Consider the following 19,189-nt stretch of genomic DNA (forward strand, 5'->3'; position numbering starts at 1 on the left):
ATTGTCACAGACCTAGGAAGGTTGAGGTCTGTGAAAAGGGGAAAATTACCACACACAATACAGCCATCTTTTACTGGGCTTGGAACACCCCTGAGTGACTCAGTAGCCCAGCACTTCCCTAGGGGACTGTGCTCACCTGTGACGTTGTGCTGTCTTCCTTGGAGGTGGGAGTGCATGGAATCCCCAGGGACCATACACCAATACCAGGGACTTGTGGGTTCATGGCAGAGACAGACTGTGGGGAGACTGAACTGAAAATTTGGACTCCTACAACAACTATAAGTCTCCAGGAACACCTGGGAGATTTGATTATTAAAGCTGCCTTCCCTTCCTAACCACTCAGGCACACAATCTCCCACATTCAGAGCAGACAGCAACAACTACACACAGAAATTTAGTGCACCAATTGGACTCCCACAAGATTCAGTCCCCCACTCACCACAAGGACAAAGTTGGGGAGAACTGGCTTGAGGGGAATAGGTGGCTTGCTGGCACCACCTGCTGGTTAGTCAGACAAAATGTACTACACCAAGCTATAGCTCTGCCTAATTAGAGATAATTGTTCAAAGGAGCCTATATATCCTAAAAGTACCCTACCAAGATAAGCAAATGCTGAGAGTAAAAACAACAGAAAATTTTAAACCATATGAAGAAACCAGAAGATATGGATAACCCAAACCCAAACACCCAAAAGTTCAGAGAAGACACAGTACTTGGAGTAATTAATCAAAAAACTAATGACAAACAATCTGATCATAGCACAGGATATAAAGCACATGAAGAAGACCCTAGAAGAGCATAAAGAATAATTTGGAGGAGTAAATAAAAAAATAGATGATCTTATGGAAAGAAAAGAAACTATCAATCAAATTAAAAAGATCCTGGATACTCACAGTACTAGATTGGAGGAAGCTGAACAGCGAATCCACAAGCTTGAAGAGGACAGAATGGAAAGTGAAAAAACAAAAGAAAGAATGGGGAAAAAATGAAAAAAATTGAAATGGATTTCAGGAATATTATGAACAACATAAAATGCACAAATATAAGAATCATTGGTATTCCAGAAGGGGAAGAGAAGGGTAAAGGTCTAGGAAGAGTATTCAAAGAAATTGTTGGGAAAAACTCCCCATACCTTCTAAAGAACATAAATACGCAAATCATAAATTCTCAACAAAATCCAAACACAATAAATCCAAATAAACACACTCCAAGGCATATTCTGATCAGATTGTCAAAGGGTGAAGAGAAGGAGAAAGTTCTGAAAAGTGCAAGAGAGAAGTATTTCACCACTTACAGGGAAACAGCATAAGACTAAGCAGTGACTACTCAGCTGCCACCATGGAGGTGAGAAGGCAGTGGCATGACATATTTAAAATTCTGAAAGTGAAAAATTGCCAACCAAGAATTCTTTATCCAGCAAAGCTCTCCTTCAAATTTGAGGGAGAACTTAAATTTTTTACAGACAACAAATGCTGGGAGAATTTGCTAACAAGAGACCTGCCCTACTTGAGACACTAAAGGGAGCCTGACCAACAGAGAAACAAAGAAAAGAGAGAGAGGTATGGAGAAAGGTTCAGAACTAAAGTAATTCAGTATGGATACATTAAAGGACATTAAGAGAGAGGGGGGAAAAATATAACTGACAAACATAAGCCAAAAGATAGGATGGCTGATTCAAGAAATGCCTTCACAGTAATAACATTGAAAGTAAATGGATTAATCTCCCAATTAAAAGATATAGATTGGCAGAAAGGATTAAAAAATATGAACCATCAATATGTTGTATACAAGAGACTCATCTTAGACACAGGGACACAAAGAAATTGAAAGTGAAAAGGTGGAAAAAATATTTCATGCAAGCTACAGCCAAAAGAATGCAGGACTAGCAATATTAATTTCAGATAAAATTTTACTTGAAATGAAAGGATGTTATGAGAGACAAAGAAAGCCACTACATACTTATAAAAGGGGCAATTCAACAAGAAGAAATAACAATCATAAATATTTATGCACCCAATCAAGGTGTCCCAAAATACATGAGACAAACATTGGCAAACCTAAAGGAAGCAATAGATGTTTCCACAATAATTGTGGGAGACTTCAATACATCATTCTCTCCTATAGATAGATCAACCAGACAGAAGACCAATAAGGAAATTGAAAACCTAAACAATCTGATGAATGAATTTGAATTAACATACATATATAGAACATTACATCCCAAGTCACCAGGATACATATTCTTCTCTAGTGCTCATGGAGCTTTCTCCAGAATACGTCATATGCTGGGCCATAAAACAAGCCTCAACAAATGTAAAAAAAAGTGAAATTATTCAAAGCACATTCTCCTATCACAATGGAATACAATTAGAAGTCAATAACATCAGAGACTTACAAAATTCAAAAACACCTGGAGGTTAAACAACACACTCCTAAACAATCATGGGTTAAAGAAGAAACTGAAAGAGAAATTTCTAAATATGTAGAGACAAATGAAAATGAGAACACGACATATCAAAACCTATGGGATGCAGCAAAATTGGTGCTGTGGGGGAAATTTATAGCTCTAAATGCATATATTAAATAGGAAGAAAGAGCTAATATTGAAGAACTAATACAGCAACTAAAGAAGCTAGAAAATGGACAGCAAACTAATCCTAAACCAAGTAGATGAAAAGAAATGATTTAAAACAGAAATTAATGACATAGAGTAACAAAAAAATGAGAGAATAAATAATACCAAAAGCTGTTTCTTCGAAATCAACAAGACTGACAAGCCCCTTCCTAGACTGACAAAATAAAAAAGGAAGAAGACCCAAGTAAGCAAAATAATGAATGAGAGAGGTGACATTACTGTGGATGCTGAAGAAATTAAAAAACAAATCAGAGGATACTATGAATAACTGTATGCCAACAAACTAGATAATGTAGAGGAAATGGACATTTTCCTGGAAATACATGAACAACCCAGACTGACCAAAGAAGAAACAGAAGATCTCAACCAACCAATCACAAGCAAAGAGATCCAATCAATCATCAAAAAGCTTCCCACAAATAAATGTCCAGGGCCAGATGGCTTCAGAGGGGAATTTTACCAATCTTTCCAAAAAGAACTGACACCAATCTTAAACTCTTTCAAAACATTGAAGAACATGGAACACTACCTAACACATTTTATGAAGCTAACATCACTCTAATACCAAAACCAGGTAAGGATGCTACAAAAAAGAAAACTACAGGCCAATCTCCCTAATGAATATAGATTCAAAAATTCTCAAAAAAATACTTGCAAATCGAGGTGAAAGAGACATTAAAAAAATCATACACCATGATCAAGTGGGGTTCATTCCAGGCATGCAAGAATGGTTCAACATAAGAACATCAATTTACTGCACATTAACAAATCAAAAAGGAAAAATCAAATGATCATCTCAATAGATGCTGAAAAAGCATTCAACAAAATTTAACATCCCTTCATGATGAAAACACTTCAAAAGGGATGAATTGAAGGAAACTTCTTCAATATGATAAAGAGAATATATGAAAAACACACAGCCAGCATAGTACTTAATGGCGAGAACCTGAAAGCCTTCCCTTTAAGATCAGGAATGAGACAAAGATGCCCTCTGTCACCACTGTTATTCAACATTGTCCTAGAAGTGTTACCCAGGGCAATCCAGCAAGACAAAGTAATAAAAGGCATCCAAATTCAAAAGGAAGTAGTAAAACTGTCATTATTTGTGAATGATATCTTATATCTGGAAAACCCTGAGAAATCAATGATAAAGCTGCTAGAACTAATAAATTTAGCAAAGTAGCAGGATACAAGATTAATGCACATAAGTCAGTACTGTTCCTATACACTAGAAATGACCACAATGAAGAGACACTCAAGAAAAATATACCATTTACAATAGCAACTAAAAAAATCAAGTACCTAGGAATAAACTTAACCAAAGATGTAAAAGACCTATACAAAGAAAACTGCATAAGTCTACTAAAAGACATAGAAAGGGACCTAAAAAGATGGAAAAATATTCCATGTTCATGGATAGGAAGGCTGTGTGTCAGTAAGACATCAATTCTTCCCAAACTCATCTGCAGATTCAATGCAATCCCTATCCAAATTCCAACAACCTTCTTCGCAGACTTGGAAAAGCTAGTTATCAAATATATCTGGAGGGAGAAATTTCCTTGAATTGCTAAAAACATTCTAAAAAAATAGTAAATGGGGTGACTTACACTCCCTGACTTTGAAGCTTACTTTAATGCCACAGTAGTCAAAACAGCATGTTACTGGCATAAGATAGACCTATTGATCAATGGAATCAAATTGAGAGTTCAGAGATAAACCCTCAGATTTACAGTCAGCTGATCTTTGATAAGAACCCCAAAACCACTGAACAGGGACATCAGTCTTTTCAACAAATGGTGCTTGGAGAGCTGGAAATCCATATCCAAAAGAATGAAAGAAGATCTCTACCTCACACCCTACACAAAAATTAACTCAAAATGGTTAAAGACCTCAACATAAGAGACACTACCATAAAACTCCTAGAAGATATTGTAGGGAAGCATCTTCAGGGCCTTATATTAGGAGGTCACTTCCTAGTCTTTACACCCAAGCACAAGCAACAAAATAAAAAATAGATAAATGGAAACTCTTCAAACTTAAAAGCTTCTGTACCTCAAAGTAATTTGTCAAATAGTTGAAGTGTCAGCCAACTCAATGGGAAAAAATATTTAGAAACCATGTATCTGACAAAAGACTGATATCTTGCATATATAAAGAAATCCTACAACTCAATGACAATAGTACAGACAGCCCAATTATAAAATGGGCAAAAGAGATGAAAAGACAGTTCTCTGAAGAGGAAATACAAATGACCAAAAACCACATGAAAAAAATGTGCAGTTTCTCTAGCTATTAGGAATATGCAAATTAAAACCACAATGAGATTTCTCACTCCAATTAGAATGGCTGCCATTAAACAAACAGTTAACTACAAATGCTGGAGAGGATGTGGAGAAATTGGAACTCTTATCCATTGTTGGTGGGACTGTATAATGGTACAGCCACTCTGGAAGACAGTCTGGCAGTTCGTTAGAAAACTAGATATAGAGTTACCCTTCAATCCAGCAATCGCGTTTCTTGGTATATACCCAGAAGATCTGAAAGCAGTGACACAAACAGATATCTGCATGCCAATGTTCATAGCAGCATTATTCACAATTGCCAAGAGATGGAAACAACCCAAATGTCCTTCAACAGATGAGTGGATAAATAAAATGTGATATATTCACATGATGGAGTACTACACAACTGTAAGAAGGGACAATGTCGTGAAACATCTGACAACATGGATGAACCTTGAAGACATAATGATGAGCAAAATAAGCCAGGCATAAAAAGAGAAGCGCTATATGTTTCCACTAGTGGGGGCACTGAAATATTGAAAATAAATGGTTTATAATATAGAATGTAGGGGACCTAGTGATAGATAGCAATTAGTGAAGAGGGAATGATAATTTAATAAGAATAGATAAGTTATTGTGGGTAAATTTAACATTCTGGGAATTCTCAGGAATGACTATAGTTTATTAATTTCTGGTGGGTATGGTAGGAACAAATTCACAGAAATATAGTTATCTTTGGTTATCTGTTTTTCTTATTCCTTTCCTGGGTTATAGTCTGTATATTTTCTTGGGTTTGAGTAGGAGCATGTTGGAAGTAATGTTATTCTAGGATATTTGTTTTTTCTTATTCCTTTGTTTTGGTTTTGTTTGAAATGTTTTTTTTTATTGTCTGTTTTATTAATTTTTTGTGAAAGTTAATTTTAAAAAAAGAAACAATGAAAAAAAGCATATGCAGAGCCCGCTTGAGGAGCTGGGGGAAAATGAAGAGGGGTTGCGTTCCTCACCTGGATAGTTACTGATGTTCTCACAAACATTGAGGACTGGCATGTTCATATGCTGAACCCTCGATCACAGGACTTGCCTTTAAGAAGCCTGTAACTGCAAAGAGAAGCTAGGCCTGCTTATAATTGTGCCTAAGATTCTCCCCGTGAATCCCTGTTTGTTGCTCAGATGTGGCCCTCTTTCTCTAACTAAGCCGCCTCAGCAAGTGATCTCACTGCCCTCCCCCGCTACATGGGACCTAACTTCCAAGGGTGTAAATTTCCATGGCAATGCAGGATATGACTCCTGGGGATGAATCTGGACCCAGCATCATGGGATTGAGAACATTTTGACCAATGGGGGTCGCAAAATGAGACAAAATAAAGCTTCAATTGCTGAGAGAATTCAAATGGATTTGAGAAGTCATTCTGGGGGACATTCTCATGCAGTATACAGATAACAGTTGTTAGGTTTTAATGTATTGCAATAGCTGGAAGTAAATACCTGAAACTATCAAACCCCAACCCAGTGGCCTTGATTCTTTAAGATTATTGTATGACAGTGTAGTTCCCTTTTAGTGAATGTGTGATATTTTGGAAACCTTGTGGATCGCACTCCCTTTGTCCAGTGTATGGATGGATGAGTAGAAAAACGGGGGCAAAAACTAAATGAAAAATAGGGTGGGGGTGGACAAATGGGTGTTCTTTTTTCACTATTTTTTTTAATTCTTATCACTTTTTCTGGTACAAGGAAAATGTTCAGTAAAATAGATCAGGGTGATCAATGTACAACTACATTATGGTAATGTGATCAATTGATCTTGTATTTTGGATGATTGTATTTGGTGTGTGAATAAATCTTAATAAAAAATTAGCTTGGATAAAGTTGTCATCTTCATTTAGTCTTCCAATCTATGAAACATTAAGTCCTTTCATTTATTTATGTCTTCCTTGATTTCTTTTGGCAATATCTTGTAGTTTTCTTTTTATAGGTCCTTTGTGCCCTTATTTAAATTTATTCCAAAATATTTGATCCTTCTGGTTGCTATTGTAAATGGAATTTTTTTTCTTGATTTTCTCTTCAGATTGATCATTACTAGTTTATAGAAATGCTACTGATTTTTGTGTGTTGATCTTATACTCTGTTGCTTTACTATACCTTTTGTTATCTCTAGTAGCCTTGTATTTTTAAAGGTTTTTTTATATTTATAATCATGTCATCTGCCAACAGTGAAAATCTTACTTCTTCCTTTCCAATTTGGATGTTTCATCTCTTTTTCTTCCTTAATTGCTCTAGCTAGACCTTCCAGTACAATGTTGAATAACAATGGGGACAATGGGACTACTAGTCTTGTTCCTGATTTTGGAGGGAAAGATTTCAGTCTTTCCCCATTGAGTATAATGTATGTTGTGGATTTTTCCTATTTTCCCTTTATCATGTTGAGGAAGTTCCCTTCTATTCCTATCCTTTGAAGTGTTTTTATCAAGAAAGGATTTTGAGTTTTGTCAAATGCATTTTCTGCATCAATTGGGATAATCATGTGGTTTTTCCCCTTAGATTTATTGATGTGGTGTATTACATTAATTAATTTTATTCTGTTGAACCAGGCTTGCATACCTGGAATAAAACCCACTTTGTCATGGTGTATAATTATTTTATTGTGCTTCTGGACTCAATTTGCTATTATTTTATTGAGGATTTTTGCATCCATGTTATTAAAGAGATTGGTCTGTAATTTTCTTTTCTTGTTGTATCTTTCTCTGGCTTTGGTCTTAGGTTGATGTTGGCTTCATAGCATGAATTAGGTAACTTTCATTCCTCTTCATTTTTTTTGAAGAGTTTGCACACAACTGGAACTAATTCTTTCCTTTTGTTTTCTTTGGGGTTAGTTTGCTGTTCTTTCTCTAGCTCCTCCTGGCAAACAGTTAATTTCTCAATTTTTGGTCTTTCTTCATTTTTAATATATGCATTTAGGGCAATAAATTTCCCTATCTGCACAACCTTTTCTTAATCCCCTGTTTGTTTTTACATTGTTTGTGAAATATAACATATATACAGAAAAATGATAACATTCACATTACAATTTAACAAGTAGCTAGCAAATTTCAAAGAATGTTATGGGTTACAGTACACCATTTCATTTATTTCCTTATTGTGAATTATAACAAATACACTGAAAGTTGATAACTTTCAAAGTATAATTTAACAAGTAGTTATAGTTCAAATTCCAAAGAATATTAAATGTTACTGTTCCACAATTTCAGTTATTTCTTTATTTTGAAATATAACATATATATATAGAAACGTGATACCTTTCAAGGTATAACTTAACAAGTAGTTATAGAGCAAATTTTGAAGTGTGTTTTATGTTACCCTATCATGTCAGTTATTTCCTTCTAGATATGCTAGCACTTAGAAACTAAAAAAATATTTATATGAAGATTCAGTATTGGTAATCCTTCTTAAAGTCCTATTTATTTGCTACCTGTCTCTCCCATTTGATCACTGTTTCAATCTTCAGGTAAATCTGGGTGGTGACCAACCTAAATTGTCCATATTTAAAGGTGGTGTCAACATTAGGAGGAAGGGGGCTGCATCTGGTTTATGTTCTTGGAGAGGATGTTGCCTCAGGGTTTTGGAACTTATCTGGCAAAGGAACACTTAGGGGGTTTAAGTTTCCCATAAGTTTTGATATTTTGTGTTTCATTCTCATTTGCTTCATGATATTTACTGATTTCTCTTAAAATTTCTTCCTTGACCCACTGGTTGTTTAAGAGTGTGTTGCTTATCTTCCATTTATATGTGAATTTTCTGGCCTTCTGCCTGTTATTGATTTCCAACTTCATTCCAATATGATCAGAGAAAGTGTTTTGTATAAATGTTTTTTTTTTTTAATTTATTGAGACTTGCTTTGTAACTCAACATGTAGTTTATCCTGGAGAATGATCTACAGCACTTGAGAAAAATGTTTATCCTGCTGTTGTGGGATATAAGGGATTTAATGTTCTCTAAATGTCTTTTAAGTCCAGTTCATTTATCCTACTATTCAAAATCTGTTTCCTTATTGATCCTCTTTCTAGATGTTCTATCCATTGGTGTATTGAAGTCTCCAACTATTATTGTAGAGGTGTCTTCTCCCTTCAGTGTTGTTAGTGTGTGCCTCATGTGTTTTTGGGCATTCTGGCTCAGTACATAAATATTTATCATTGTTATGTCTTCTTGATGAATGTTCCACTTTATTAATACATAGTGTCATTCTTTTTTTTTTTTTTTTTTTTTTTTGGTGCCGAAACCCGGGAACGAACCAGGGATGTCATTCTTTTTTACTTTTAATTATTTTACATTTGAAGTCTCATTTGTTTGATGTTAGTATAGCTACCCCCACTCTTTTCTGCTTGCTTTTTGTGTGAAATATTTCTTTCCAAATTTTCATTGTAAACCTATTTTTTCCATGTTTCTAGGGAGAGTCTCTTGTAGACAGCATATAGATGGGCCCTGTGTTTTAATCCATTCTGCCCATCTACATCTTCTGATTGGAGAGTATAATCCATTAACATTTAATGTTATTACTGTATAGGCAGTGCCTTCATCTACCATTTTGTCTCTTGCATTTTACATGGCATATTATTTTTTCTCTCTTTTTTCCCTTATTGATCATTTCTAGACTCTTCTCCAAATCTCTCTCCCCATCTTTACTTATCTGTGTGTAGTGTTCCCCTTAGTATTTCTTGTAGAGCAGATCTCTTGTTCACAAATTCTCTCAGTGTCTGTTTTATCTGAAAATATTTTAAACTCCCCTGCATTTTTTAAGGACATTTTTTCCAGATATAGAATTCTTGGTTGTCAGATTTCTTTTTCAGTGTCTTAAATATATCATATCTCTGCATTCTATCCTCCATGGCTTCTACTGTGATATATGTGCATTGTCTAACTGAGCTTCCCTTGTATGTGATGGTTCACTTTTGCTGCTTTCAGAATTCTCTTTGTCTTTGACATTTGACAATCTGATTAGTAAGTGTCTTGGAATAGTTTTATATGGATCTTTTCTGTTTGGAGTACACTGCACATCTTGGATCTGTAATTTTACATCTTTAATAAGAGTTGGGAAATTTTCAGTGATTATTTCCTCCATTATTCTTTCTTCCCCTTTTCCCTTCTCTTCTTCTGGATACACGTATATTAGTGCACTTCATTTTGTCATTAAATTCTCTGAGACTCTCTTCATATTTTTTTCCCTTCTTTTCCCTTTCTGTTCTTTTGTGTGTAGGACTTCAGATGCCCTGTCCTCTACTCACTAATCCTTTCTTAGCCCTCTTCAAGTCTGTTGTTAGTTTCCATTGCATTTTTCATCTCTTTGTGTTGTGCCTTTCATTCCCCTAAGTTCTGCCATTTATTTTTTCAAACTTTCATGTTCATCCTTATTTTTGCACAATGGCTTCTTTATATCCTTTATCACTTTTGCCATATATTCCCTCAACTCATTGATTTGATTTTTGAAATGATACAGCATGTTTATTTGAACATCTTTAATTAGTTGGTTCAACTTCTGAATTTCAGTTGCAGTGTTCATTTGTTCCTTTAGGCCATAGCTTTCTTTTTCCCAGTGTGACTCATAATTTTTCTTTGTTTCTAGGCATCTAGTTTCCTTGATTAGTTTATTCCAGAGGTCATTTTCACCCTTTTACTTAAGGTTTTCTTGTTGGCTGGCTTTGTTCTCTATCTGTTCTTTGGCATTCAGTTCAACTATTCTATACCTCTAGCATAGATTCTGTTTCACAGATCAGAATTTTTCATCTCTTGTTATTCCTGTTCTTGCCCTCCCTATGTGGAACCTTTTTTTTTTTTTTGAGGAAGGTCTACCCAGATATGGTTGACCCTAATCAGATTTTCCCAGAGTAGATAGGACCCTGGCTCAGGAGGATGGTGTAATCAATATCAAGTTTCCCTAAGGATGAGACCCAACAGGCTGTCAAACTTTCCTTTGAGGTCTCTAGACTCTGTGCTTTTCCTATCCTGCCCAGCAGGTGGTGCTTGTCATCCTGCAGCACCCCACCAGTGTAAAGCATTATGGTGTCTTTAATTCTCAACAGATCCTATCACTGCCAGGGCTTAGTTGAGACCAAGGTTGTGTCAGAATTCAAGCTTAAGCTCTTTGTGTTTTTCCCCCTGCACCTGGGGTCTGAATTCTCTGAAATAGGGGCACCACTTGAGTTGTGCCCCTCCCCCCATTTATTGGGGCCAATATGCCCTTTAGGGAATTATGTCCTTCACTTGTCTCCTTATGTTTTCTCTCATACCTTTCTTAACTCCACCCTTTCCTGGTCAGCACTGACACTTGAAAATGCCTTTGGCTTTCTCTAAGGAGCTACTCAGTATAGTTTTAAAAAAGAAATGTAAAAAAAAGAAATCCCCTTTTCAGAGATGATCCCCTGCCTTCAAATTTCATCACTCAAGAACCAGAGTTGGTAACTGATGTATGTGCCCTGTTTCTTGGGAAACCACCCTTTTCCAATATTCTGAGTTTAGCTGACTACAAAAACCTCCATTTTTATTTCTTTATTTTGTTTTATTTTCCTCTCAGACCTTTATAAACTACACCCTTGCTTGGGTCAGTGCTGATACTTAAAAATTCCTGAGACTTTCTCTTATGAACTACTTAGACTAGTTTAAAAAAGTGAGAAATCCCCTTTTCAGAGCTATTCCCCAGCTCCCAATTTGAACAGTTAAGAGACAGAGTTGGTACCCAGCTGGAGTACTGGGTCAGCTGAGGGAGTCCTCTGCCACAGGTGGAGCCCCACATAAAGGCAGATTTTGGCCAGCAAGTTGAGGGCATAGTAATCCTGCAGTTTCAGCACCTGTGTAGATGCAGCTTGTGCTCAGAGGCAAAGCAGCCTCTGAGGAAGATTAAGTTATTGAACAGTGCCATCTGATGGACAGTCAGGAAAGTGCAAGGGAATAGAAACACTTTTGAAGAGAGGCTTCAGACCCTTAGTCCCACAGGAGCTTGTCTACACACCCTCCACATAAACCCAGTCCAGTTTGGGCTGAGAAATATTTACAACCCAACTGTCAAAGCTGGAATCTAAAACAAACCCAGGTCTTTCTGACTGGCAGAAAACAGAGCACCACTGGAATCCAGAAGATCTATATTACCAAACAGAGTTAACTTCTGTGGTTCCTCATGCCTACCTCCCATCCCTTTGGCAGGCCACAGTGGTTGCCTGATTTGGGGGGAGCACTGGGGGGCAGAGCCAATCTGACAACTGGCCAGTGAAACAAAGAAATATAGAGATCAAAGAAAACCAACAAGAAAACCCAAGGCAAAAGAGAGAAAATAACCTCCAGAATATACTAATGAAGAAGATCAGATGCCTAGACAGCAAAAAAAAAATCACAAGCCACACCAGGAAACAGAGATATGTCCCAGTCAAAAAAGCAAACTAACAACTCAACTGAGATTCAACAGTTGAAAGAACTAATTAAAGATGTTCAAACAAATCTTCTAAATAAAGTCAACAAGTTGAAAGAAAATGTGACAAAAGAGATGAAGGATATAAAGAAGACACTGGGTGACCTTAAGGAAAAATTCATAAACTTAAAAAAACAAATATGAGAACTTATTGGAATGAAATGCACAATAGAGAAGATGGAAAGCACAATGGAGATATACAACAGTAAACTTGGAGAGGCAAAATGAAGGATTACTGAACTAGAGGATAAGCCATCTGAAATTCTATGCACAAAAGAACAGATAGGGGAAATAATGGAGAAACATGAGAAGGGGCTCAGGGAACTGAATGACAACATGAAGCATGTGAATATATGTTATAGTTGTCCCAGAAGGAGAAGAGAAGGGAAAAGGGGCAGAAAGAATAATAGAGGAAATAATCAATGAAAATTTCACAACTCTTATGAAAAACATAAAATTACAGATCCAAGAAGCACAGCTACCCCAGACAGAATTGATCCTAATATACCTACTCCAAGACACTTACTAATCAGTTTGTCAAATCTCAAAGACAAAGAGAGAATTCTGAAAGCAGTATGAAAAAAACAATCCACTTATTTTTAAAGTAACTACTTACAATGCAGGACTTTCTTCTGCCATTTTGCTATTTGGTCTCTAAGTCTTGTGCCTTTTTTATTCCCCAGTTTTTCCAATTGTGCTTACTTTCATTTTTATTTGATTTTGTGTTGTACCATTTTGGTACCTTCTCATTTCTTTCTGTATATATTTTTTCATGTATTTTCTTTGTGGCTACTATGTGTCTTAAATTTAACATTCTAAATCTATAACAATCACATTTGGTTTGATACCAACTTAACTTCAATAGCTTACACAAACACTCTTCGTATATTCCTCTGTTCACACCTTTTTATATTTGTTACAAATTATATCTTTATAAAATTTTTGTACAAAACCATATTTTATCATTGTTTTTATGCATTTGAATTTTATCAGTTTGTTGTGAGGCAAGTCTGCTAACTACAAACTGTTTTTATCTGGAAATGTCTTAATATGTCCTTTCTGGAGGGAGAGTTTTGCTGGCTATAATTTCTTTGTTGAGTTTTTTCTTTTAGCACTTTGAATGCGATCACACTGCCTTCTGACCTCCATAGTTTCTAATTCAAAATCAGCTGTTAATCTTATGATAATCCTTCTATATGTAATGAGATCCTTGTCTCTTGCTGCTTTCACCATTCTCTTTGCTTTTAGCACTTGATCATTTGATTATGATGTGTGTTCATGTGGCTCTCTTTGAGTTTATCTTACCTGTAATTTTAGATTTTTTGTTGTTTAGATTAATGTTTTCATCAAATTTGGGAAGTTTTCCAGATATTATTTCTTCAAATATTCTCCCTGTTCCCTTTTCTCTCTCTTCTCCTTCTGGGACTACAAGAATGATCCGTCTGATCTTGGGAAGAATGTGTATTTTATTGTTGCCTGGTGGGGTGTTCTGTATATGTCTGTTAGGTTGAGTTAATTTATTGTACCATAAACATCGTCTTTTTCTTCAAGTTTCATCCATGTTGCCACGTTACAGGACCTCATTCCTTTTTACTGCCGCATAGTATTCCATCATATGTATACACTGTATTTTGTTTATCCACTCATCTGTGGAAGGACACCTGGATTGTTTCTATATCTTGGAAATTGTGAGTAATGCTGCCATAAACATTGGTGTGCAGATGTCTGTTCATGTCACTACTCTCAGATCTTCTGGTTATATGCCAAGTAGTGGAATTTCTGGATCCTAGGATACCTCAATATTTAATTTTCTGATGAACCACCAAACTGTCTTCCACAGTGGCTGTACCATTATACATTCACACCAGTAGTGGATAAGAATTTGACCTTCTCCACATCCTCTCCAGGGTTTATAGTTTCCTGTTTGTTTAATGGTAGCCATTCTTATTGGTGTGAGATGATATCTCATTGTGGTTTTGATTTACATTTCCTTAGTAACTAGTGAAGATGAACACTTTTTCTTGTGTTTCTTAGCCATTTGTATTCCCTCTTTCAAAAAATATCTTTTCCTATCATTTAATCATTTTATAATTGGGCTTTTTGTATTATTAACACTGAGTTGCAGAATTTCTTTATATATGCTGGATATAAGTCTCTTATCAGATATATGGTTTCCAAATATTTTCTCCCATTGAGTTGGCTGCCTCTTCACCTTGTTGACAAAAGTCCTTTGAGGCACAGAAGCTTTTGATTTTGAGGAGTTCCCATTGATACATTTTTTTCTTTCATTGCTTGTGCTTTGGGTGTAAGGTGTAAGAAGCTATCTCCTATTACTAGGTCTTGAAGATGTTTTCCTATATTATGTTCTAGGAGTTTCATAGCACTGTCTCTCATATTGAGGTTTTTGATCCACTTTGAACTAATTTTTATATAGAGTGTGAGGTAAGGGTCATTTTTCATTCTTATGTATATGGTTATCCTGTTCTCCCAGCCCCATTTGATAAAGAGACTATTCTGTCAGAGTTCAGTGGATTTGGAGGCCTTGTAAAAAATCAGTCAACCGTAGGCCTAGGGTTCTATTTCTGAATTCTCAATTCAATTCCATTGATCAATATGTCTGTCTTTATGCTAGTACCATGCTGTTTTGACTACTGTGTCCTTATAGTAGGTTTTAAACTCAGGAAATTTAAGTCCTCCCACTTCCTTCTTGTTTTTAAGAAATTTTTTGTCAATTCAAGGCCCACTTCCATTCCAAATAAAATTGATAACTAGCTTTTCCAAGTCTGAAAAGTAGGTTGTTGGAATTTTGATTGAAATTGCTCTAAATTTGTAGATCAGTTTGGGTAGAATTGACATCTTAATGAAATTAAGCATTCCTATCCATGAACATAGACTATTTTTCCATCTCTTTAGGTCTTATATGATTTCTTTTAGAAAAGCTTTGTAATTTTCTGGGTAGAGGGAAGTCTTTTAATCCTTGGTTAGGTTTATTTCTAGGTACTTGATTATTTTAGCTGCTATTTTGAATGGAGTTTTTTTCTTGATTGCCTCTTCAATTAGGTCATTACTCATGTATAGGAAAATTACTGACTTTTGCACATTAATTTTTATCCCACCACTTTCCTGAATTTTTTCATTAACTCAAGTAACTTTGTCATTAATTTCTTAGTATTTTCCAAATATAGGGTTGTATCATTTGCAAATAATTACAAGTTTACTTCTTGCTTTCCAATTTAGCTGCCTTTTCTTTTTTCTTGCCTAATTGCTCTGGCTAGAAATTCTAGCAAAAAAATTGAATACCAGTTGGGACAGTGGGCATCCCTGTCTCCTTCCTGATCTTAGGGGGAAGGCTTTCAGTTTTTCACCATTGAGTACTATGCTGGCTGTGGGTTTTTCATATATGCTGTTTATCATATTGAGAAAGTCCCCTTCAATTCCTAACCTTTGAAGTGTTTTTATCAAAAAAGGATGCTGAATTTTGTCTAATGTTTTTCAGCATCTATGAAGATGATCATTTGATTTTTTTTCCCTTTTGATTATTTGTTAATGTGTTGCATTACATTGATTGATTTTCTTATGTTAAACCACCCTTGCATGCCTGGAATTGACCCCACTTCATCATGGCATATAATTCTTTTAATGTGCCTTTGGATTCTATTTGCAAGTATTTTATTGAGAATTTTTGCATCTATATTCATTAGGGAGATCAACCTGCAGTTTTCCTTTCTTGTAGTATCTTTATCTGGTTGTTATTAGAGTGATGTACCTTAATTAAAAGAGTTAGGAGATGTTCCTTTTTCTTCCATTTTTAAAAGAGTTTGAGCAAGAATGTTGTAAATTCTTTTTGGAATGTTTGGTAAAACTCCATGTGAAGTAATTTGGCCCTGGGCTTTCTTTTTAGGAAGATTTTTGATGACTGATTGGATCTCTTCTGATTGGTTTGTTGAGGTATTCTATTTCTTCTCAAGTCAGTATAGGTTCTTCATAGGTTTCCAGGAAATTGTCCATTTCCTCTAAGTTGTATAGGTTGTTGGCATACAATTGTTTGTAGTACCCTCTCATGATTTTTTAAAAAAATTCCTTCACAATCCATTGTAATGGCACCCCTCTCATTTCTGATTTTGTTTAGTTGGGTCTTCTCTCTTTTTTATTTTGTCAGTATAAGCTAGGAATTTGCCAATCTTGTTTATCTTCACAAGAATCAACTTTTAGTTTTGTTTATTCTTTCTATTGTTTTTTGTTCTCAAGATCATTTACTTCTGCTTTAATCTTTGTTATTTCTTCTTTACTACTTTCTTTAGGGTTAGTTTGCTGTTCATTCTCCAGCTTCTTCAGCTGTTCAGTTAGGTCTTTGGTTTTAGTTTTTTCTTCCTTTTTAATGTATGCATTTAGAGGTATGGACTTCCTTCTTAGCATCGCCTTCACTGCATCCCATAGGTTTTGATATGTTGTGTTCTTGTATATATTTGTCTCTAGATAATTACTGATCTTCTTGCAACTTCTCCTTCATACCCCACTGATTGGGAGTGTATTGTTTACTCTTCATATATTTGTGAAAGCTCTTGTTGTTTGGTGGTTATTGATTTCTGGCATCATTCAATTGTATTCAGAGAATGTTCTTTGAATAATTTCAATCTTTTTAAATTTGTTGAGACTTGTTTGTGCCCTAGCATATGATATATCCTGGAGAATGTTCCATGACCACTAGAGAAGAATGTTTTTCCTGGTAATTTGGAATGCAAAGATCTATATATGGCTGTTAAGTCTAATTCATTTACCATGCTGTTTATGTTCTCAATTTCCTTATTGGTCCTCTGTCTAGTTGTTCTATCTATAGAAGGGAGTGGTGTATTGAAATCTCCGACTATTGTTGTAGAAACATCTATTACTCCCTTCAGTTTTGCCATTGTTTGTCTCATGTACTTTCAAGCTTTCTTGATTGGGTGCATAAGAATTTATGATTGTTATTTCTTCTTGGTGGATTGTCCCTTTTATTAATATGTTGTGTCCTTCTCTGTCTCTTATGACATCTTTGCATTTAAAGTCTATTTTGTCTGATATTAGTATAGCTAACCCTGTTTTCTTTTGGCTGAGGCTCACATGGAATATTTTTTTCTGTCCTTCCACTTTCAATCTTTTTGTCACTGGGTCTAAGTTGAGTCTCTTTTAAACAGCACATCAATGGATAATACTTTTTAATCCATTCTGCCAGTCTGTATCTTTTAATTGGGGTGTTTAATCCATTCACATTCAAAGCTATCACTGTAAAGGCAATTCTTGAACCAACCATGTTATCCTTTGGTTTTTATTTGTCTGATCTATATTCTCCAACTCTCTTTCCTCTTTAAGTTAACTATACTAATTCTCTTCAATTCTGTGCCCTTCTCCAGAGCTTTCTGTCCTTTACTTTTTTCTACTGGTTGAACTCCCTTTCATATTTCTTGCAGGGCAGGTCTCTTGTTAACAAATTCTCTCAGCAATTGTTTGAAAATTTTAAACTCTCCCTCATTTTTGAAGGAGGGGTTTGCTTGATACAGTATTCTTGGTTAGCAGTTTTTGTTTTTTTTTTGTGGTCTTAAATATGTCATACCACTGCCTTCTCTCATTGAGTATTCAGTACTTAGTCAGATATGGTTTCCTTTGTATGTGGTGAATAGCTTCTTTCTTGCTACTTTCAGGACTTTTTGCTTCTATTCAGCATTTGACAATCTGATTGGTGTATATCTTAGGGTGGGTCTCTTTGGATTTGTTCTATTTGGAGTTCATTGGTCTTCTTTGATTTGCATATTTATGTCTTTTATAAGGCTTGAGATGTTTTCCCCAACAATTTCTTAAAATATTCTTCCTAGCCCTTTTCTCTTCTCCTTCTGGGACACCATTGATTCTTATCTTTGTGTACTTCCTGTTGTCCATCATTTCCCTGAGATCCATTTTAATTTTTTTTTAATTTTTTCTTCATTTGTTCTTTTGTGTATTCAAATTCATATGCTCTGTCTTCTAGTTCACTTGCCCTTTCTTCTGCCTCTTTAAATCTGCTAGTGTGTGTCTCTGGTATATTTTTAATTTGACCTACAGTCTCTTTTATTTCCATAAGATCTGCTATTTTTCTATTTGGTCTTACATATTCTTCTTCTTGCTCTTCTAGAGTCTTCTTGATGTCCTTTATATCTTTAACCAACCCACTGAAGTTGTTTTGGAGATTTGTGTGTACGTCTTTGATTAAATGCTCCAAGTTCTGTGTCTCCTCTGGCTTTTAAATTTGGTCATTTGGCTTGTGCATATCTTCTTGGACCTTCATATGCTTTGTGATTGTTGACTTCAGGGCATTTGCTTATGTTGATAAGGTTGTTTTGGGAAATGCAGGATTATTTGGACATTTATATAATATTTAGCAGAACCACAGCTTGCTGGAGTGTAATTTCTCTGTCTTCCCAGTAGATGGTGCTCTTGAGCCACCTCTTCCCCTCATGCTGGCTTTCCCTTGACTGTGGCTGCAGACAGGATGGGGTCCAAACTAGGTGGAAATCCAATCAATGCAGCAGTTCTCCATGTGCATTGGGAACTGCCAGTCCTGGGCATGGGGTTTGGGCCCTGTGCAGTTTGGCAGAGTCCACTTATGAGCCCAGTGGGTCTGGTGATTCCCATGCTTCTGAGTGGACCACCCTTGTGAGTCTGTGAGTCTGTGAGACTGTGAGTTTCACCCTTCCCAGCCCTCAGTCAATTCAAAAATGCCCCACCCCCTAGTCGGCCCCCATAGTCCCTGACAGCCATGTGCCCCTGAGCCTCTGGTGTGGAGGAGGGTGTCCTGGCATTTCCATGCAG

Source organism: Choloepus didactylus, chromosome X, assembly GCF_015220235.1.
Source record: "Choloepus didactylus isolate mChoDid1 chromosome X, mChoDid1.pri, whole genome shotgun sequence".
Classification (NCBI taxonomy): Eukaryota; Metazoa; Chordata; class Mammalia; order Pilosa; family Megalonychidae; genus Choloepus; species Choloepus didactylus.